This window comes from Schistocerca cancellata, unplaced genomic scaffold (assembly GCF_023864275.1).
Source record: "Schistocerca cancellata isolate TAMUIC-IGC-003103 unplaced genomic scaffold, iqSchCanc2.1 HiC_scaffold_350, whole genome shotgun sequence".
Taxonomy (NCBI): domain Eukaryota; kingdom Metazoa; phylum Arthropoda; class Insecta; order Orthoptera; family Acrididae; genus Schistocerca; species Schistocerca cancellata.
Window position 1 is genome coordinate 18474 of NW_026046368.1, and position 20491 is coordinate 38964.

Here is a 20491-nt window from a genome sequence, read left to right on the forward strand (position 1 = left end):
CCCTGGTGTTCAGCGGAGGGCCTGTGTGGGGTGTGGCAGTGTCGTGCTGGAGGGCCCAATGGTAGCGATGTGGGCTTCCTCGCCTCGCCTCGCCTCGCCTCGCCTCGCCTCACACCAGGTGTCTGCGTAGTTTGCAGTGCATTCGCACCATTCCTATCCCTGTCCCTGTCCCCGTCCCGACTTGTCCCGACTTTGCTCGACTGCCGCTCGCTGCCGCTCGGGTCGTGGTCCATATGACAGCGCAAGCACGACAAACGTCTGCGGGACGAGACGAGACGAGACGAGACGAGACGACTAAGGAATAAATTCGTGGTTACAAATCAAATTTGGAACTCTACACTCCTACACAACAATAGGCGGTGACGTATTTCAGAAATCACCTTCCGATTCGTACTGTTTTGTCGTTTTCAAAGTCTTCTTGGCAAACTTGGTTAGCACATTCTCCCTCAAACTGCGTTAATTACTGCATTTTCGTTCCATTACAGTAGTTTAAAAGGCTTAAGGAAGCATCTTTGTCACAACAGAAAGGTAGTTTGAAAATTGGGCTGGCGACATAACAAAAAAAAAAACAGTAAGGGAGCCAACAGCACCCGGGTTTCCCAGGCGGTCACCCATCCAAGTACTAGCCGGGCCCGATGATGCTTAACTTCGGTGATCGGACGAGAACCGGTGTATTCATCATGGTATGGCCGTTGGCGCTCATCTAATGTAGGAGCACGGCAGAATTCGCGTTCGGCTTTTCTCCCAACACACAAAATGTTAGTTTTCGGCCGCATTTGACGAAAGCGCTTCCTTCCGCAACCGCCAGTTCCTCGAGGACGGCGCGGGGAGGCACGCCCGGCGTCCCAGCAGAGTGACGGCCGAATTGGCGGGCGCACCGCCGCGTGTGTTAGACGCACTGCTGCTCGTTGCACCCCCTGTCATTCGCTGGGCGCGTGCAGCCTTCGACACTAGCGGAGGACGCATCTTTTCCCTGGTGTTCAGCGGAGGGCCTGTGCGGGGTGTGGCAGTGTCGTGCTGGAGGGCCCACTGGTAGCGATGTGGGCTTCCTCGCCTCGCCACGCCTCGCCTCGCCTCGCCTCACACCAGGTGTCTGCGTAGTTTGCAGTGCATTCGCACCATTCCTATCCCTGTCCCTGTCCCCGTCCCGACTTGTCCCGACTTTGCTCGACTGCCGCTCGCTGCCGCTCGGGTCGTGGTCCATATGACAGCGCAAGCACGACAAACGTCTGCGGGACGAGACGAGACGAGACGAGACGAGACGACTAAGGAATAAATTCGTGGTTACAAATCAAATTTGTAACTCTACACTCCTACACAACAATAGGCGGTGACGTATTTCAGAAATCACCTGCCGATTCGTACTGTTTTGTCGTTTTCAAAGTCTTCTTGGCAAACTTGGTTAGCACATTCTCCCTCAAACTGAGTTAATTACTGCATTTTCGTACCATTACAGTAGTTTAAAAGGCTTAAGGAAGCATCTTTGTCACAACAGAAAGGTAGTTTGAAAATTGGGCTGGCGACATAACAAAAAAAAAAAACAGGAAGGGAGCCAACAGCACCCGGGTTTCCCAGGTGGTCACCCATCGAAGTACTAGCCGGGCCCGATGATGCTTAACTTCGGTGATCGGACGAGAACCGGTGTATTCATCATGGTATGGCCGTTGGCGCTCATCTAATGTAGGAGCACGGCAGAATTCGCGTTCGGCTTTTCTCCCAACACACAAAATGTTAGTTTTCGGCCGCATTTGACGAAAGCGCTTCCTTCCGCAACCGCCAGTTCCTCGAGGACGGCGCGGGGAGGCGCGCCCGGCTTCCCAGCAGAGTGACGGCCGAATTGGCGGGCGCACCGCCGCGTGTGTGAGACGCACTGCTGCTCGTTGCACCCCCTGTCATTCGCTGGGCGCGTGCAGCCTTCGACACTAGCGGAGGACGCATCTTGTCCTTGGTGTTCAGCGGAGGGCCTGTGCGGGGTGTGGCAGTGTCGTGCTGGAGGGCCCACTGGTAGCGATGTGGGCTTCCTCGCCTCGCCTCGCCTCGCCTCGCCTCGCCTCACACCAGGTGTCTGCGTAGTTTGCAGTGCATTCGCACCATTCCTATCCCTGTCCCTGTCCCCGTCCCGACTTGTGCCGACTTTGCTCGACTGCCGCTCGCTGCCGCTCGGGTCGTGGTCCATATGACAGCGCAAGCACGACAAACGTCTGCGGGACGAGACGAGACGAGACGAGACGAGACGACTAAGGAATAAATTCGTGGTTACAAATCAAATTTGTAACTCTACACTCCTACACAACAATAGGCGGTGACGTATTTCAGAAATCACCTGCCGATTCGTACTGTTTTGTCGTTTTCAAAGTCTTCTTGGCAAACTTGGTTAGCACATTCTCCCTCAAACTGAGTTAATTACTGCATTTTCGTACCATTACAGTAGTTTAAAAGGCTTAAGGAAGCATCTTTGTCACAACAGAAAGGTAGTTTGAAAATTGGGCTGGCGACATAACAAAAAAAAAAAACAGGAAGGGAGCCAACAGCACCCGGGTTTCCCAGGTGGTCACCCATCGAAGTACTAGCCGGGCCCGATGATGCTTAACTTCGGTGATCGGACGAGAACCGGTGTATTCATCATGGTATGGCCGTTGGCGCTCATCTAATGTAGGAGCACGGCAGAATTCGCGTTCGGCTTTTCTCCCAACACACAAAATGTTAGTTTTCGGCCGCATTTGACGAAAGCGCTTCCTTCCGCAACCGCCAGTTCCTCGAGGACGGCGCGGGGAGGCGCGCCCGGCTTCCCAGCAGAGTGACGGCCGAATTGGCGGGCGCACCGCCGCGTGTGTGAGACGCACTGCTGCTCGTTGCACCCCCTGTCATTCGCTGGGCGCGTGCAGCCTTCGACACTAGCGGAGGACGCATCTTGTCCTTGGTGTTCAGCGGAGGGCCTGTGCGGGGTGTGGCAGTGTCGTGCTGGAGGGCCCACTGGTAGCGATGTGGGCTTCCTCGCCTCGCCTCGCCTCGCCTCGCCTCGCCTCACACCAGGTGTCTGCGTAGTTTGCAGTGCATTCGCACCATTCCTATCCCTGTCCCTGTCCCCGTCCCGACTTGTGCCGACTTTGCTCGACTGCCGCTCGCTGCCGCTCGGGTCGTGGTCCATATGACAGCGCAAGCACGACAAACGTCTGCGGGACGAGACGAGACGAGACGAGACGACTAAGGAATAAGTTCGTGGTTACAAATCAAATTTGGAACTCAACACACCTACACAACAATAGGCGGTGACGTATTTCAGAAATCACCTGCCGATTCGTAGTGTTTTGTCGTTTTCAAAGTCTTCTTGGCAAACTTGGTTAGCACATTCTCCCTCAAACTGAGTTAATTACTGCATTTTCGTTCCATTACAGTAGTTTAAAAGGCTTAAGGAAGCATCTTTGTCACAACAGAAAGGTAGTTTGAAAATTGGGCTGGCGACATAACAAAAAAAAAAACAGTAAGGGAGCCAACAGCACCCGGGTTTCCCAGGCGGTCACCCATCCAAGTACTAGCCGGGCCCGATGATGCTTAACTTCGGTGATCGGACGAGAACCGGTGTATTCATCATGGTATGGCCGTTGGCGCTCATCTAATGTAGGAGCACGGCAGAATTCGCGTTCGGCTTTTCTCCCAACACACAAAATGTTAGTTTTCGGCCGCATTTGACGAAAGCGCTTCCTTCCGCAACCGCCAGTTCCTCGAGGACGGCGCGGGGAGGCACGCCCGGCGTCCCAGCAGAGTGACGGCCGAATTGGCGGGCGCACCGCCGCGTGTGTTAGACGCACTGCTGCTCGTTGCACCCCCTGTCATTCGCTGGGCGCGTGCAGCCTTCGACACTAGCGGAGGACGCATCTTGTCCCTGGTGTTCAGCGGAGGGCCTGTGCGGGGTGTGGCAGTGTCGTGCTGGAGGGCCCACTGGTAGCGATGTGGGCTTCCTCGCCTCGCCACGCCTCGCCTCGCCTCGCCTCACACCAGGTGTCTGCGTAGTTTGCAGTGCATTCGCACCATTCCTATCCCTGTCCCTGTCCCCGTCCCGACTTGTCCCGACTTTGCTCGACTGCCGCTCGCTGCCGCTCGGGTCGTGGTCCATATGACAGCGCAAGCACGACAAACGTCTGCGGGACGAGACGAGACGAGACGAGACGAGACGACTAAGGAATAAATTCGTGGTTACAAATCAAATTTGGAACTCAACACACCTACACAACAATAGGCGGTGACGTATTTCAGAAATCACCTGCCGATTCGTACTGTTTTGTCGTTTTCAAAGTCTTCTTGGCAAACTTGGTTAGCACATTCTCCCTCAAACTGAGTTAAATACTGCATTTTCGTTCCATTACAGTAGTTTAAAAGGCTTAAGGAAGCATCTTTGTCACAACAGAAAGGTAGTTTGAAAATTGGGCTGGCGACATAACAAAAAAAAAACAGTAAGGGAGCCAACAGCACCCGGGTTTCCCAGGCGGTCACCCATTCAAGTACTAGTCGGGCCCGATGATGCTTAACTTCGGTGATCGGACGAGAACCGGTGTATTCATCATGGTATGGCCGTTGGCGCTCATCTAATGTAGGAGCACGGCAGAATTCGCGTTCGGCTTTTCTCCCAACACACAAAATGTTAGTTTTCGGCCGCATTTGACGAAAGCGCTTCCTTCCGCAACCGCCAGTTCCTCGAGGACGGCGCGGGGAGGCGCGCCCGGCGTCCCAGCAGAGTGACGGCCGAATTGGCGGGCGCACCGCCGCGTGTGTGAGACGCACTGCTGCTCGTTGCACCCCCTGTCATTCGCTGGGCGCGTGCAGCCTTCGACACTAGCGGAGGACGCATCTTGTCCCTGGTGTTCAGCGGAGGGCCTGTGCGGGGTGTGGCAGTGTCGTGCTGGAGGGCCCACTGGTAGCGATGTGGGGTTCCTCGCCTCGCCTCGCCTCGCCTCGCCTCACACCAGGTGTCTGCGTAAGTTTGCAGTGCATTCGCACCATTCCTATCCCTGTCCCTGTCCCCGTCCCGACTTGTCCCGACTTTGCTCGACTGCCGCTCGCTGCCGCTCGGGTCGTGGTCCATATGACAGCGCAAGCACGACAAACGTCTGCGGGACGAGACGAGACGAGACGAGACGAGACGACTAAGGAATAAATTCGTGGTTACAAATCAAATTTGGAACTCTACACTCCCACACAACAATAGGCGGTGACGTATTTCAGAAATCACCTGCCGATTCGTACTGTTTTGTCGTTTTCAAAGTCTTCTTGGCAAACTTGGTTAGCACATTCTCCCTCAAACTGAGTTAATTACTGCATTTTCGTACCATTACAGTAGTTTAAAAGGCTTAAGGAAGCATCTTTGTCACAACAGAAAGGTAGTTTGAAAATTGGGCTGGCGACATAACAAAAAAAAAAAACAGGAAGGGAGCCAACAGCACCCGGGTTTCCCAGGTGGTCACCCATCGAAGTACTAGCCGGGCCCGATGATGCTTAACTTCGGTGATCGGACGAGAACCGGTGTATTCATCATGGTATGGCCGTTGGCGCTCATCTAATGTAGGAGCACGGCAGAATTCGCGTTCGGCTTTTCTCCCAACACACAAAATGTTAGTTTTCGGCCGCATTTGACGAAAGCGCTTCCTTCCGCAACCGCCAGTTCCTCGAGGACGGCGCGGGGAGGCGCGCCCGGCTTCCCAGCAGAGTGACGGCCGAATTGGCGGGCGCACCGCCGCGTGTGTGAGACGCACTGCTGCTCGTTGCACCCCCTGTCATTCGCTGGGCGCGTGCAGCCTTCGACACTAGCGGAGGACGCATCTTGTCCTTGGTGTTCAGCGGAGGGCCTGTGCGGGGTGTGGCAGTGTCGTGCTGGAGGGCCCACTGGTAGCGATGTGGGCTTCCTCGCCTCGCCTCGCCTCGCCTCGCCTCGCCTCACACCAGGTGTCTGCGTAGTTTGCAGTGCATTCGCACCATTCCTATCCCTGTCCCTGTCCCCGTCCCGACTTGTGCCGACTTTGCTCGACTGCCGCTCGCTGCCGCTCGGGTCGTGGTCCATATGACAGCGCAAGCACGACAAACGTCTGCGGGACGAGACGAGACGAGACGAGACGACTAAGGAATAAGTTCGTGGTTACAAATCAAATTTGGAACTCAACACACCTACACAACAATAGGCGGTGACGTATTTCAGAAATCACCTGCCGATTCGTAGTGTTTTGTCGTTTTCAAAGTCTTCTTGGCAAACTTGGTTAGCACATTCTCCCTCAAACTGAGTTAATTACTGCATTTTCGTTCCATTACAGTAGTTTAAAAGGCTTAAGGAAGCATCTTTGTCACAACAGAAAGGTAGTTTGAAAATTGGGCTGGCGACATAACAAAAAAAAAAACAGTAAGGGAGCCAACAGCACCCGGGTTTCCCAGGCGGTCACCCATCCAAGTACTAGCCGGGCCCGATGATGCTTAACTTCGGTGATCGGACGAGAACCGGTGTATTCATCATGGTATGGCCGTTGGCGCTCATCTAATGTAGGAGCACGGCAGAATTCGCGTTCGGCTTTTCTCCCAACACACAAAATGTTAGTTTTCGGCCGCATTTGACGAAAGCGCTTCCTTCCGCAACCGCCAGTTCCTCGAGGACGGCGCGGGGAGGCACGCCCGGCGTCCCAGCAGAGTGACGGCCGAATTGGCGGGCGCACCGCCGCGTGTGTTAGACGCACTGCTGCTCGTTGCACCCCCTGTCATTCGCTGGGCGCGTGCAGCCTTCGACACTAGCGGAGGACGCATCTTGTCCCTGGTGTTCAGCGGAGGGCCTGTGCGGGGTGTGGCAGTGTCGTGCTGGAGGGCCCACTGGTAGCGATGTGGGCTTCCTCGCCTCGCCACGCCTCGCCTCGCCTCGCCTCACACCAGGTGTCTGCGTAGTTTGCAGTGCATTCGCACCATTCCTATCCCTGTCCCTGTCCCCGTCCCGACTTGTCCCGACTTTGCTCGACTGCCGCTCGCTGCCGCTCGGGTCGTGGTCCATATGACAGCGCAAGCACGACAAACGTCTGCGGGACGAGACGAGACGAGACGAGACGAGACGACTAAGGAATAAATTCGTGGTTACAAATCAAATTTGTAACTCAACACACCTACACAACAATAGGCGGTGACGTATTTCAGAAATCACCTGCCGATTCGTACTGTTTTGTCGTTTTCAAAGTCTTCTTGGCAAACTTGGTTAGCACATTCTCCCTCAAACTGAGTTAAATACTGCATTTTCGTTCCATTACAGTAGTTTAAAAGGCTTAAGGAAGCATCTTTGTCACAACAGAAAGGTAGTTTGAAAATTGGGCTGGCGACATAACAAAAAAAAAACAGTAAGGGAGCCAACAGCACCCGGGTTTCCCAGGCGGTCACCCATTCAAGTACTAGTCGGGCCCGATGATGCTTAACTTCGGTGATCGGACGAGAACCGGTGTATTCATCATGGTATGGCCGTTGGCGCTCATCTAATGTAGGAGCACGGCAGAATTCGCGTTCGGCTTTTCTCCCAACACACAAAATGTTAGTTTTCGGCCGCATTTGACGAAAGCGCTTCCTTCCGCAACCGCCAGTTCCTCGAGGACGGCGCGGGGAGGCGCGCCCGGCGTCCCAGCAGAGTGACGGCCGAATTGGCGGGCGCACCGCCGCGTGTGTGAGACGCACTGCTGCTCGTTGCACCCCCTGTCATTCGCTGGGCGCGTGCAGCCTTCGACACTAGCGGAGGACGCATCTTGTCCCTGGTGTTCAGCGGAGGGCCTGTGCGGGGTGTGGCAGTGTCGTGCTGGAGGGCCCACTGGTAGCGATGTGGGGTTCCTCGCCTCGCCTCGCCTCGCCTCGCCTCACACCAGGTGTCTGCGTAAGTTTGCAGTGCATTCGCACCATTCCTATCCCTGTCCCTGTCCCCGTCCCGACTTGTCCCGACTTTGCTCGACTGCCGCTCGCTGCCGCTCGGGTCGTGGTCCATATGACAGCGCAAGCACGACAAACGTCTGCGGGACGAGACGAGACGAGACGAGACGAGACGACTAAGGAATAAATTCGTGGTTACAAATCAAATTTGGAACTCTACACTCCCACACAACAATAGGCGGTGACGTATTTCAGAAATCACCTGCCGATTCGTACTGTTTTGTCGTTTTCAAAGTCTTCTTGGCAAACTTGGTTAGCACATTCTGCCTCAAACTGAGTTAATTACTGCATTTTCGTACCATTACAGTAGTTTAAAAGGCTTAAAGAAGCATCTTTGTCACAACAGAAAGGTAGTTTGAAAATTGGGCTGGCGACATAACAAAAAAAAAAAAACAGGAAGGGAGCCAGCAGCACCCGGGTTTCCCAGGCGGTCACCCATCCAAGTACTAGCCGGGCCCGATGATGCTTAACTTCGGTGATCGGACGAGAACCGGTGTATTCATCATGGTATGGCCGTTGGCGCTCATCTAATGTAGGAGCACGGCAGAATTCGCGTTCGGCTTTTCTCCCAACACACAAAATGTTAGTTTTCGGCCGCATTTGACGAAAGCGCTTCCTTCCGCAACCGCCAGTTCCTCGAGGACGGCGCGGGGAGGCACGCCCGGCGTCCCAGCAGAGTGACGGCCGAATTGGCGGGCGCACCGCCGCGTGTGTTAGACGCACTGCTGCTCGTTGCACCCCCTGTCATTCGCTGGGCGCGTGCAGCCTTCGACACTAGCGGAGGACGCATCTTGTCCCTGGTGTTCAGCGGAGGGCCTGTGCGGGGTGTGGCAGTGTCGTGCTGGAGGGCCCACTGGTAGCGATGTGGGCTTCCTCGCCTCGCCACGCCTCGCCTCGCCTCGCCTCACACCAGGTGTCTGCGTAGTTTGCAGTGCATTCGCACCATTCCTATCCCTGTCCCTGTCCCCGTCCCAACTTGTCCCGACTTTGCTCGACTGCCGCTCGCTGCCGCTCGGGTCGTGGTCCATATGACAGCGCAAGCACGACAAACGTCTGCGGGACGAGACGAGACGAGACGAGACGACTAAGGAATAAATTCGTGGTTACAAATCAAATTTGGAACTCAACACACCTACACAACAATAGGCGGTGACGTATTTCAGAAATCACCTGCCGATTCGTACTGTTTTGTCGTTTTCAAAGTCTTCTTGGCAAACTTGGTTAGCACATTCTCCCTCAAACTGAGTTAATTACTGCATTTTCGTTCCATTACAGTAGTTTAAAAGGCTTAAGGAAGCATCTTTGTCACAACAGAAAGGTAGTTTGAAAATTGGGCTGGCGACATAACAAAAAAAAAACAGTAAGGGAGCCAACAGCACCCGGGTTTCCCAGGCGGTCACCCATCCAAGTACTAGCCGGGCCCGATGATGCTTAACTTCGGTGATCGGACGAGAACCGGTGTATTCATCATGGTATGGCCGTTGGCGCTCATCTAATTTAGGAGCACGGCAGAATTCGCGTTCGGCTTTTCTCCCAACACACAAAATGTTAGTTTTCGGCCGCATTTGACGAAAGCGCTTCCTTCCGCAACCGCCAGTTCCTCGAGGACGGCGCGGGGAGGCGCGCCCGGCGTCCCAGCAGAGTGACGGCCGAATTGGCGGGCGCACCGCCGCGTGTGTGAGACGCACTGCTGCTCGTTGCACCCCCTGTCATTCGCTGGGCGCGTGCAGCCTTCGACACTAGCGGAGGACGCATCTTGTCCTTGGTGTTCAGCGGAGGGCCTGTGCGGGGTGTGGCAGTGTCGTGCTGGAGGGCCCACTGGTAGCGATGTGGGCTTCCTCGCCTCGCCTCGCCTCGCCTCGCCTCACCTCGCCTCACACCAGGTGTCTGCGTAGTTTGCAGTGCATTCGCACCATTCCTATCCCTGTCCCTGTCCCCGTCCCGACTTGTGCCGACTTTGCTCGACTGCCGCTCGCTGCCGCTCGGGTCGTGGTCCATATGACAGCGCAAGCACGACAAACGTCTGCGGGACGAGACGAGACGAGACGAGACGAGACGACTAAGGAATAAATTCGTGGTTACAAATCAAATTTGGAACTCTACACTCCCACACAACAATAGGCGGTGACGTATTTCAGAAATCACCTGCCGATTCGTACTGTTTTGTCGTTTTCAAAGTCTTCTTGGCAAACTTGGTTAGCACATTCTGCCTCAAACTGAGTTAATTACTGCATTTTCGTACCATTACAGTAGTTTAAAAGGCTTAAAGAAGCATCTTTGTCACAACAGAAAGGTAGTTTGAAAATTGGGCTGGCGACATAACAAAAAAAAAAAAACAGGAAGGGAGCCAGCAGCACCCGGGTTTCCCAGGCGGTCACCCATCCAAGTACTAGCCGGGCCCGATGATGCTTAACTTCGGTGATCGGACGAGAACCGGTGTATTCATCATGGTATGGCCGTTGGCGCTCATCTAATGTAGGAGCACGGCAGAATTCGCGTTCGGCTTTTCTCCCAACACACAAAATGTTAGTTTTCGGCCGCATTTGACGAAAGCGCTTCCTTCCGCAACCGCCAGTTCCTCGAGGACGGCGCGGGGAGGCACGCCCGGCGTCCCAGCAGAGTGACGGCCGAATTGGCGGGCGCACCGCCGCGTGTGTTAGACGCACTGCTGCTCGTTGCACCCCCTGTCATTCGCTGGGCGCGTGCAGCCTTCGACACTAGCGGAGGACGCATCTTGTCCCTGGTGTTCAGCGGAGGGCCTGTGCGGGGTGTGGCAGTGTCGTGCTGGAGGGCCCACTGGTAGCGATGTGGGCTTCCTCGCCTCGCCACGCCTCGCCTCGCCTCGCCTCACACCAGGTGTCTGCGTAGTTTGCAGTGCATTCGCACCATTCCTATCCCTGTCCCTGTCCCCGTCCCAACTTGTCCCGACTTTGCTCGACTGCCGCTCGCTGCCGCTCGGGTCGTGGTCCATATGACAGCGCAAGCACGACAAACGTCTGCGGGACGAGACGAGACGAGACGAGACGACTAAGGAATAAATTCGTGGTTACAAATCAAATTTGGAACTCAACACACCTACACAACAATAGGCGGTGACGTATTTCAGAAATCACCTGCCGATTCGTACTGTTTTGTCGTTTTCAAAGTCTTCTTGGCAAACTTGGTTAGCACATTCTCCCTCAAACTGAGTTAATTACTGCATTTTCGTTCCATTACAGTAGTTTAAAAGGCTTAAGGAAGCATCTTTGTCACAACAGAAAGGTAGTTTGAAAATTGGGCTGGCGACATAACAAAAAAAAAACAGTAAGGGAGCCAACAGCACCCGGGTTTCCCAGGCGGTCACCCATCCAAGTACTAGCCGGGCCCGATGATGCTTAACTTCGGTGATCGGACGAGAACCGGTGTATTCATCATGGTATGGCCGTTGGCGCTCATCTAATTTAGGAGCACGGCAGAATTCGCGTTCGGCTTTTCTCCCAACACACAAAATGTTAGTTTTCGGCCGCATTTGACGAAAGCGCTTCCTTCCGCAACCGCCAGTTCCTCGAGGACGGCGCGGGGAGGCGCGCCCGGCGTCCCAGCAGAGTGACGGCCGAATTGGCGGGCGCACCGCCGCGTGTGTGAGACGCACTGCTGCTCGTTGCACCCCCTGTCATTCGCTGGGCGCGTGCAGCCTTCGACACTAGCGGAGGACGCATCTTGTCCTTGGTGTTCAGCGGAGGGCCTGTGCGGGGTGTGGCAGTGTCGTGCTGGAGGGCCCACTGGTAGCGATGTGGGCTTCCTCGCCTCGCCTCGCCTCGCCTCGCCTCACCTCGCCTCACACCAGGTGTCTGCGTAGTTTGCAGTGCATTCGCACCATTCCTATCCCTGTCCCTGTCCCCGTCCCGACTTGTGCCGACTTTGCTCGACTGCCGCTCGCTGCCGCTCGGGTCGTGGTCCATATGACAGCGCAAGCAGGACAAACGTCTGCGGGACGAGACGAGACGAGATGAGACGAGACGAGACGACTAAGGAATAAATTCGTGGTTACAAATCAAATTTGGAACTCTACACTCCTACACGACAATAGGCGGTGACGTATTTCAGAAATCACCTGCCGATTCGTACTGTTTTGTCGTTTTCAAAGTCTTCTTGGCAAACTTGGTTAGCACATTCTGCCTCAAACTGAGTTAATTACTGCATTTTCGTACCATTACAGTAGTTTAAAAGGCTTAAAGAAGCATCTTTGTCACAACAGAAAGGTAGTTTGAAAATTGGGCTGGCGACATAACAAAAAAAAAAAAACAGGAAGGGAGCCAGCAGCACCCGGGTTTCCCAGGCGGTCACCCATCCAAGTACTAGCCGGGCCCGATGATGCTTAACTTCGGTGATCGGACGAGAACCGGTGTATTCATCATGGTATGGCCGTTGGCGCTCATCTAATGTAGGAGCACGGCAGAATTCGCGTTCGGCTTTTCTCCCAACACACAAAATGTTAGTTTTCGGCCGCATTTGACGAAAGCGCTTCCTTCCGCAACCGCCAGTTCCTCGAGGACGGCGCGGGGAGGCACGCCCGGCGTCCCAGCAGAGTGACGGCCGAATTGGCGGGCGCACCGCCGCGTGTGTTAGACGCACTGCTGCTCGTTGCACCCCCTGTCATTCGCTGGGCGCGTGCAGCCTTCGACACTAGCGGAGGACGCATCTTGTCCCTGGTGTTCAGCGGAGGGCCTATGCGGGGTGTGGCAGTGTCGTGCTGGAGGGCCCACTGGTAGCGATGTGGGTTTCCTCGCCTCGCCACGCCTCGCCTCGCCTCGCCTCACACCAGGTGTCTGCGTAGTTTGCAGTGCATTCGCACCATTCCTATCCCTGTCCCTGTCCCCGTCCCGACTTGTCCCGACTTTGCTCGACTGCCGCTCGCTGCCGCTCGGGTCGTGGTCCATATGACAGCGCAAGCACGACAAACGTCTGCGGGACGAGACGAGACGAGACGAGACGACTAAGGAATAAGTTCGTGGTTACAAATCAAATTTGGAACTCAACACACCTACACAACAATAGGCGGTGACGTATTTCAGAAATCACCTGCCGATTCGTACTGTTTTGTCGTTTTCAAAGTCTTCTTGGCAAACTTGGTTAGCACATTCTCCCTCAAACTGAGTTAATTACTGCATTTTCGTTCCATTACAGTAGTTTAAAAGGCTTAAGGAAGCATCTTTGTCACAACAGAAAGGTAGTTTGAAAATTGGGCTGGCGACATAACAAAAAAAAAACAGTAAGGGAGCCAACAGCACCCGGGTTTCCCAGGCGGTCACCCATCCAAGTACTAGCAGGGCCCGATGATGCTTAACTTCGGTGATCGGACGAGAACCGGTGTATTCATCATGGTATGGCCGTTGGCGCTCATCTAATGTAGGAGCACGGCAGAATTCGCGTTCGGCTTTTCTCCCAACACACAAAATGTTAGTTTTCGGCCGCATTTGACGAAAGCGCTTCCTTCCGCAACCGCCAGTTCCTCGAGGACGGCGCGGGGAGGCGCGCCCGGCGTCCCAGCAGAGTGACGGCCGAATTGGCGGGCGCACCGCCGCGTGTGTGAGACGCACTGCTGCTCGTTGCACCCCCTGTCATTCGCTGGGCGCGTGCAGCCTTCGACACTAGCGGAGGACGCATCTTGTCCCTGGTGTTCAGCGGAGGGCCTGTGCGGGGTGTGGCAGTGTCGTGCTGGAGGGCCCACTGGTAGCGATGTGGGCTTCCTCGCCTCGCCTCGCCTCGCCTCGCCTCGCCTCACACCAGGTGTCTGCGTAGTTTGCAGTGCATTCGCACCATTCCTATCCCTGTCCCTGTCCCCGTCCCGACTTGTGCCGACTTTGCTCGACTGCCGCTCGCTGCCGCTCGGGTCGTGGTCCATATGACAGCGCAAGCAGGACAAACGTCTGCGGGACGAGACGAGACGAGATGAGACGAGACGACTAAGGAATAAATTCGTGGTTACAAATCAAATTTGGAACTCTACACTCCTACACGACAATAGGCGGTGACGTATTTCAGAAATCACCTGCCGATTCGTACTGTTTTGTCGTTTTCAAAGTCTTCTTGGCAAACTTGGTTAGCACATTCTCCCTCAAACTGAGTTAATTACTGCATTTTCGTACCATTACAGTAGTTTAAAAGGCTTAAAGAAGCATCTTTGTCACAACAGAAAGGTAGTTTGAAAATTGGGCTGGCGACATAACAAAAAAAAAAAACAGGAAGGGAGCCAGCAGCACCCGGGTTTCCCAGGCGGTCACCCATCCAAGTACTAGCCGGGCCCGATGATGCTTAACTTCGGTGATCGGACGAGAACCGGTGTATTCATCATGGTATGGCCGTTGGCGCTCATCTAATGTAGGAGCACGGCAGAATTCGCGTTCGGCTTTTCTCCCAACACACAAAATGTTAGTTTTCGGCCGCATTTGACGAAAGCGCTTCCTTCCGCAACCGCCAGTTCCTCGAGGACGGCGCGGGGAGGCACGCCCGGCGTCCCAGCAGAGTGACGGCCGAATTGGCGGGCGCACCGCCGCGTGTGTTAGACGCACTGCTGCTCGTTGCACCCCCTGTCATTCGCTGAGCGCGTGCAGCCTTCGACACTAGCGGAGGACGCATCTTGTCCCTGGTGTTCAGCGGAGGGCCTGTGCGGGGTGTGGCAGTGTCGTGCTGGAGGGCCCACTGGTAGCGATGTGGGTTTCCTCGCCTCGCCACGCCTCGCCTCGCCTCGCCTCACACCAGGTGTCTGCGTAGTTTGCAGTGCATTCGCACCATTCCTATCCCTGTCCCTGTCCCCGTCCCGACTTGTGCCGACTTTGCTCGACTGCCGCTCGCTGCCGCTCGGGTCGTGGTCCATATGACAGCGCAAGCAGGACAAACGTCTGCGGGACGAGACGAGACGAGATGAGACGAGACGAGACGACTAAGGAATAAATTCGTGGTTACAAATCAAATTTGGAACTCTACACTCCTACACAACAATAGGCGGTGACGTATTTCAGAAATCACCTGCCGATTCGTACTGTTTTGTCGTTTTCAAAGTCTTCTTGGCAAACTTGGTTAGCACATTCTGCCTCAAACTGAGTTAATTACTGCATTTTCGTACCATTACAGTAGTTTAAAAGGCTTAAAGAAGCATCTTTGTCACAACAGAAAGGTAGTTTGAAAATTGGGCTGGCGACATAACAAAAAAAAAAAAACAGGAAGGGAGCCAGCAGCACCCGGGTTTCCCAGGCGGTCACCCATCCAAGTACTAGCCGGGCCCGATGATGCTTAACTTCGGTGATCGGACGAGAACCGGTGTATTCATCATGGTATGGCCGTTGGCGCTCATCTAATGTAGGAGCACGGCAGAATTCGCGTTCGGCTTTTCTCCCAACACACAAAATGTTAGTTTTCGGCCGCATTTGACGAAAGCGCTTCCTTCCGCAACCGCCAGTTCCTCGAGGACGGCGCGGGGAGGCACGCCCGGCGTCCCAGCAGAGTGACGGCCGAATTGGCGGGCGCACCGCCGCGTGTGTTAGACGCACTGCTGCTCGTTGCACCCCCTGTCATTCGCTGGGCGCGTGCAGCCTTCGACACTAGCGGAGGACGCATCTTGTCCCTGGTGTTCAGCGGAGGGCCTGTGCGGGGTGTGGCAGTGTCGTGCTGGAGGGCCCACTGGTAGCGATGTGGGTTTCCTCGCCTCGCCACGCCTCGCCTCGCCTCGCCTCACACCAGGTGTCTGCGTAGTTTGCAGTGCATTCGCACCATTCCTATCCCTGTCCCTGTCCCCGTCCCGACTTGTCCCGACTTTGCTCGACTGCCGCTCGCTGCCGCTCGGGTCGTGGTCCATATGACAGCGCAAGCACGACAAACGTCTGCGGGACGAGACGAGACGAGACGAGACGACTAAGGAATAAGTTCGTGGTTACAAATCAAATTTGGAACTCAACACACCTACACAACAATAGGCGGTGACGTATTTCAGAAATCACCTGCCGATTCGTACTGTTTTGTCGTTTTCAAAGTCTTCTTGGCAAACTTGGTTAGCACATTCTCCCTCAAACTGAGTTAATTACTGCATTTTCGTTCCATTACAGTAGTTTAAAAGGCTTAAGGAAGCATCTTTGTCACAACAGAAAGGTAGTTTGAAAATTGGGCTAGCGACATAACAAAAAAAAAACAGTAAGGGAGCCAACAGCACCCGGGTTTCCCAGGCGGTCACCCATCCAAGTACTAGCAGGGCCCGATGATGCTTAACTTCGGTGATCGGACGAGAACCGGTGTATTCATCATGGTATGGCCGTTGGCGCTCATCTAATGTAGGAGCACGGCAGAATTCGCGTTCGGCTTTTCTCCCAACACACAAAATGTTAGTTTTCGGCCGCATTTGACGAAAGCGCTTCCTTCCGCAACCGCCAGTTCCTCGAGGACGGCGCGGGGAGGCACGCCCGGCGTCCCAGCAGAGTGACGGCCGAATTGGCGGGCGCACCGCCGCGTGTGTTAGACGCACTGCTGCTCGTTGCACCCCCTGTCATTCGCTGGGCGCGTGCAGCCTTCGACACTAGCGGAGGACGCATCTTGTCCCTGGTGTTCAGCGGAGGGCCTGTGCGGGGTGTGGCAGTGTCGTGCTGGAGGGCCCACTGGTGGCGATGTGGGCTTCCTCGCCTCGCCACGCCTCGCCTCGCCTCGCCTCACACCAGGTGTCTGCGTAGTTTGCAGTGCATTCGCACCATTCCTATCCCTGTCCCTGTCCCCGTCCCGACTTGTCCCGACTTTGCTCGACTGCCGCTCGCTGCCGCTCGGGTCGTGGTCCATATGACAGCGCAAGCACGACAAACGTCTGCGGGACGAGACGAGACGAGACGAGACGACTAAGGAATAAATTCGTGGTTACAAATCAAATTTGGAACTCAACACACCTACACAACAATAGGCGGTGACGTATTTCAGAAATCACCTGCCGATTCGTACTGTTTTGTCGTTTTCAAAGTCTTCTTGGCAAACTTGGTTAGCACATTCTCCCTCAAACTGAGTTAATTACTGCATTTTCGTTCCATTACAGTAGTTTAAAAGGCTTAAGGAAGCATCTTTGTCACAACAGAAAGGTAGTTTGAAAATTGGGCTGGCGACATAACAAAAAAAAAACAGTAAGGGAGCCAACAGCACCCGGGTTTCCCAGGCGGTCACCCATCCAAGTACTAGCCGGGCCCGATGATGCTTAACTTCGGTGATCGGACGAGAACCGGTGTATTCATCATGGTATGGCCGTTGGCGCTCATCTAATGTAGGAGCACGGCAGAATTCGCGTTCGGCTTTTCTCCCAACACACAAAATGTTAGTTTTCGGCCGCATTTGACGAAAGCGCTTCCTTCCGCAACCGCCAGTTCCTCGAGGACGGCGCGGGGAGGCGCGCCCGGCGTCCCAGCAGAGTGACGGCCGAATTGGCGGGCGCACCGCCGCGTGTGTGAGACGCACTGCTGCTCGTTGCACCCCCTGTCATTCGCTGGGCGCGTGCAGCCTTCGACACTAGCGGAGGACGCATCTTGTCCTTGGTGTTCAGCGGAGGGCCTGTGCGGGGTGTGGCAGTGTCGTGCTGGAGGGCCCACTGGTAGCGATGTGGGCTTCCTCGCCTCGCCTCGCCTCGCATCGCCTCGCCTCACACCAGGTGTCTGCGTAGTTTGCAGTGCATTCGCACCATGCCTATCCCTGTCCCTGTCCCCGTCCCGACTTGTGCCGACTTTGCTCGACTGCCGCTCGCTGCCGCTCGGGTCGTGGTCCATATGACAGCGCAAGCAGGACAAACGTCTGCGGGACGAGACGAGACGAGATGAGACGAGACGACTAAGGAATAAATTCGTGGTTACAAATCAAATTTGGAACTCTACACTCCTACACGACAATAGGCGGTGACGTATTTCAGAAATCACCTGCCGATTCGTACTGTTTTGTCGTTTTCAAAGTCTTCTTGGCAAACTTGGTTAGCACATTATCCCTAAAACTGAGTTAATTACTGCATTTTCGTACCATTACAGTAGTTTAAAAGGCTTAAAGAAGCATCTTTGTCACAACAGAAAGGTAGTTTGAAAATTGGGCTGGCGACATAACAAAAAAAAAAAACAGGAAGGGAGCCAGCAGCACCCGGGTTTCCCAGGCGGTCACCCATCCAAGTACTAGCCGGGCCCGATGATGCTTAACTTCGGTGATCGGACGAGAACCGGTGTATTCATCATGGTATGGCCGTTGGCGCTCATCTAATGTAGGAGCACGGCAGAATTCGCGTTCGGCTTTTCTCCCAACACACAAAATGTTAGTTTTCGGCCGCATTTGACGAAAGCGCTTCCTTCCGCAACCGCCAGTTCCTCGAGGACGGCGCGGGGAGGCACGCCCGGCGTCCCAGCAGAGTGACGGCCGAATTGGCGGGCGCACCGCCGCGTGTGTTAGACGCACTGCTGCTCGTTGCACCCCCTGTCATTCGCTGAGCGCGTGCAGCCTTCGACACTAGCGGAGGACGCATCTTGTCCCTGGTGTTCAGCGGAGGGCCTGTGCGGGGTGTGGCAGTGTCGTGCTGGAGGGCCCACTGGTAGCGATGTGGGTTTCCTCGCCTCGCCACGCCTCGCCTCGCCTCGCCTCACACCAGGTGTCTGCGTAGTTTGCAGTGCATTCGCACCATTCCTATCCCTGTCCCTGTCCCCGTCCCGACTTGTCCCGACTTTGCTCGACTGCCGCTCGCTGCCGCTCGGGTCGTGGTCCATATGACAGCGCAAGCACGACAAACGTCTGCGGGACGAGACGAGACGAGACGAGACGACTAAGGAATAAATTCGTGGTTACAAATCAAATTTGGAACTCAACACACCTACACAACAATAGGCGGTGACGTATTTCAGAAATCACCTGCCGATTCGTACTGTTTTGTCGTTTTCAAAGTCTTCTTGGCAAACTTGGTTAGCACATTCTCCCTCAAACTGAGTTAATTACTGCATTTTCGTTCCATTACAGTAGTTTAAAAGGCTTAAGGAAGCATCTTTGTCACAACAGAATGGTAGTTTGAAAATTGGGCTGGCGACATAACAAAAAAAAAAAACAGTAAGGGAGCCAACAGCACCCGGGTTTCCCAGGCGGTCACCCATCCAAGTACTAGCCGGGCCCGATGATGCTTAACTTCGGTGATCGGACGAGAACCGGTGTATTCATCATGGTATGGCCGTTGGCGCTCATCTAATGTAGGAGCACGGCAGAATTCGCGTTCGGCTTTTCTCCCAACACACAAAATGTTAGTTTTCGGCCGCATTTGACGAAAGCGCTTCCTTCCGCAACCGCCAGTTCCTCGAGGACGGCGCGGGGAGGCGCGCCCGGCGTCCCAGCAGAGTGACGGCCGAATTGGCGGGCGCACCGCCGCGTGTGTGAGATGCACTGCTGCTCGTTGCACCCCCTGTCATTCGCTGGGCGCGTGCAGCCTTCGACACTAGCGGAGGACGCATCTTGTCCTTGGTGTTCAGCGGAGGGCCTGTGCGGGGTGTGGCAGTGTCGTGCTGGAGGGCCCACTGGTAGCGATGTGGGCTTCCTCGCCTCGCCTCGCCTCGCCTCGCCTCGCCTCACACCAGGTGTCTGCGTAGTTTGCAGTGCATTCGCACCATTCCTATCCCTGTCCCTGTCCCCGTCCCGACTTGTGCTGACTTGGCTCGACTGCCGCTCGCTGCCGCTCGGGTCGTGGTCCATATGACAGCGCAAGCAGGACAAACGTCTGCGGGACGAGACGAGACGAGATGAGACGAGACGAGACGACTAAGGAATAAATTCGTGGTTACAAATCAAATTTGGAACTCTACACTCCTACACGACAATAGGCGGTGACGTATTTCAGAAATCACCTGCCGATTCGTACTGTTTTGTCGTTTTCAAAGTCTTCTTGGCAAACTTGGTTAGCACATTCTCCCTCAAACTGAGTTAATTACTGCATTTTCGTACCATTACAGTAGTTTAAAAGGCTTAAAGAAGCATCTTTGTCACAACAGAAAGGTAGTTTGAAAATTGGGCTGGCGACATAACAAAAAAAAAAAACAGGAAGGGAGCCAGCAGCACCCGGGTTTCCCAGGCGGTCACCCATCCAAGTACTAGCCGGGCCCGATGATGCTTAACTTCGGTGATCGGACGAGAACCGGTGTATTCATCATGGTATGGCCGTTGGCGCTCATCTAATGTAGGAGCACGGCAGAATTCGCGTTCGGCTTTTCTCCCAACACACAAAATGTTAGTTTTCGGCCGCATTTGACGAAAGCGCTTCCTTCCGCAACCGCCAGTTCCTCGAGGACGGCGCGGGGAGGCACGCCCGGCGTCCCAGCAGAGTGACGGCCGAATTGGCGGGCGCACCGCCGCGTGTGTTAGACGCACTGCTGCTCGTTGCACCCCCTGTCATTCGCTGAGCGCGTGCAGCCTTCGACACTAGCGGAGGACGCATCTTGTCCCTGGTGTTCAGCGGAGGGCCTGTGCGGGGTGTGGCAGTGTCGTGCTGGAGGGCCCACTGGTAGCGATGTGGGTTTCCTCGCCTCGCCACGCCTCGCCTCGCCTCGCCTCACAC

The 20491-nt window shown here is 55.0% G+C and overlaps 21 non-coding genes across 21 annotated transcripts; all 21 read right to left on the minus strand.

The window, feature by feature from the left end:
• Positions 1–578: 578 nt before the first annotated feature.
• On the minus strand, positions 579–697 carry LOC126118232 (5S ribosomal RNA). Its single transcript, XR_007525672.1, has one exon. It is a non-coding gene; the product is annotated as a 5S ribosomal RNA (ribosomal RNA).
• An 853-nt stretch (positions 698–1550) lies between these two features.
• Positions 1551–1669, minus strand: LOC126118335 (5S ribosomal RNA). The gene has a single exon (XR_007525766.1). It is a non-coding gene; the product is annotated as a 5S ribosomal RNA (ribosomal RNA).
• An 853-nt stretch (positions 1670–2522) lies between these two features.
• On the minus strand, positions 2523–2641 carry LOC126118336 (5S ribosomal RNA). Its single transcript, XR_007525767.1, has one exon. It is a non-coding gene; the product is annotated as a 5S ribosomal RNA (ribosomal RNA).
• Positions 2642–3488: 847 nt separating this feature from the next.
• On the minus strand, positions 3489–3607 carry LOC126118244 (5S ribosomal RNA). The gene has a single exon (XR_007525683.1). It is a non-coding gene; the product is annotated as a 5S ribosomal RNA (ribosomal RNA).
• Positions 3608–4458: 851 nt separating this feature from the next.
• LOC126118226 (5S ribosomal RNA) lies at positions 4459–4577 on the minus strand. Its single transcript, XR_007525667.1, has one exon. It is a non-coding gene; the product is annotated as a 5S ribosomal RNA (ribosomal RNA).
• An 849-nt stretch (positions 4578–5426) lies between these two features.
• On the minus strand, positions 5427–5545 carry LOC126118202 (5S ribosomal RNA). The gene has a single exon (XR_007525645.1). It is a non-coding gene; the product is annotated as a 5S ribosomal RNA (ribosomal RNA).
• An 847-nt stretch (positions 5546–6392) lies between these two features.
• On the minus strand, positions 6393–6511 carry LOC126118256 (5S ribosomal RNA). Its single transcript, XR_007525694.1, has one exon. It is a non-coding gene; the product is annotated as a 5S ribosomal RNA (ribosomal RNA).
• Positions 6512–7362: 851 nt separating this feature from the next.
• On the minus strand, positions 7363–7481 carry LOC126118227 (5S ribosomal RNA). Its single transcript, XR_007525668.1, has one exon. It is a non-coding gene; the product is annotated as a 5S ribosomal RNA (ribosomal RNA).
• Positions 7482–8331: 850 nt separating this feature from the next.
• On the minus strand, positions 8332–8450 carry LOC126118240 (5S ribosomal RNA). The gene has a single exon (XR_007525679.1). It is a non-coding gene; the product is annotated as a 5S ribosomal RNA (ribosomal RNA).
• An 846-nt stretch (positions 8451–9296) lies between these two features.
• LOC126118268 (5S ribosomal RNA) lies at positions 9297–9415 on the minus strand. The gene has a single exon (XR_007525705.1). It is a non-coding gene; the product is annotated as a 5S ribosomal RNA (ribosomal RNA).
• Positions 9416–10274: 859 nt separating this feature from the next.
• Positions 10275–10393, minus strand: LOC126118241 (5S ribosomal RNA). Its single transcript, XR_007525680.1, has one exon. It is a non-coding gene; the product is annotated as a 5S ribosomal RNA (ribosomal RNA).
• Positions 10394–11239: 846 nt separating this feature from the next.
• Positions 11240–11358, minus strand: LOC126118280 (5S ribosomal RNA). The gene has a single exon (XR_007525716.1). It is a non-coding gene; the product is annotated as a 5S ribosomal RNA (ribosomal RNA).
• Positions 11359–12222: 864 nt separating this feature from the next.
• On the minus strand, positions 12223–12341 carry LOC126118242 (5S ribosomal RNA). Its single transcript, XR_007525681.1, has one exon. It is a non-coding gene; the product is annotated as a 5S ribosomal RNA (ribosomal RNA).
• An 846-nt stretch (positions 12342–13187) lies between these two features.
• On the minus strand, positions 13188–13306 carry LOC126118263 (5S ribosomal RNA). The gene has a single exon (XR_007525700.1). It is a non-coding gene; the product is annotated as a 5S ribosomal RNA (ribosomal RNA).
• Positions 13307–14159: 853 nt separating this feature from the next.
• Positions 14160–14278, minus strand: LOC126118243 (5S ribosomal RNA). The gene has a single exon (XR_007525682.1). It is a non-coding gene; the product is annotated as a 5S ribosomal RNA (ribosomal RNA).
• An 859-nt stretch (positions 14279–15137) lies between these two features.
• LOC126118245 (5S ribosomal RNA) lies at positions 15138–15256 on the minus strand. Its single transcript, XR_007525684.1, has one exon. It is a non-coding gene; the product is annotated as a 5S ribosomal RNA (ribosomal RNA).
• An 846-nt stretch (positions 15257–16102) lies between these two features.
• On the minus strand, positions 16103–16221 carry LOC126118264 (5S ribosomal RNA). The gene has a single exon (XR_007525701.1). It is a non-coding gene; the product is annotated as a 5S ribosomal RNA (ribosomal RNA).
• An 846-nt stretch (positions 16222–17067) lies between these two features.
• On the minus strand, positions 17068–17186 carry LOC126118291 (5S ribosomal RNA). Its single transcript, XR_007525726.1, has one exon. It is a non-coding gene; the product is annotated as a 5S ribosomal RNA (ribosomal RNA).
• An 853-nt stretch (positions 17187–18039) lies between these two features.
• On the minus strand, positions 18040–18158 carry LOC126118246 (5S ribosomal RNA). The gene has a single exon (XR_007525685.1). It is a non-coding gene; the product is annotated as a 5S ribosomal RNA (ribosomal RNA).
• Positions 18159–19006: 848 nt separating this feature from the next.
• LOC126118292 (5S ribosomal RNA) lies at positions 19007–19125 on the minus strand. The gene has a single exon (XR_007525727.1). It is a non-coding gene; the product is annotated as a 5S ribosomal RNA (ribosomal RNA).
• An 858-nt stretch (positions 19126–19983) lies between these two features.
• LOC126118247 (5S ribosomal RNA) lies at positions 19984–20102 on the minus strand. The gene has a single exon (XR_007525686.1). It is a non-coding gene; the product is annotated as a 5S ribosomal RNA (ribosomal RNA).
• Between the last annotated feature and the right edge of the window lie 389 nt (positions 20103–20491).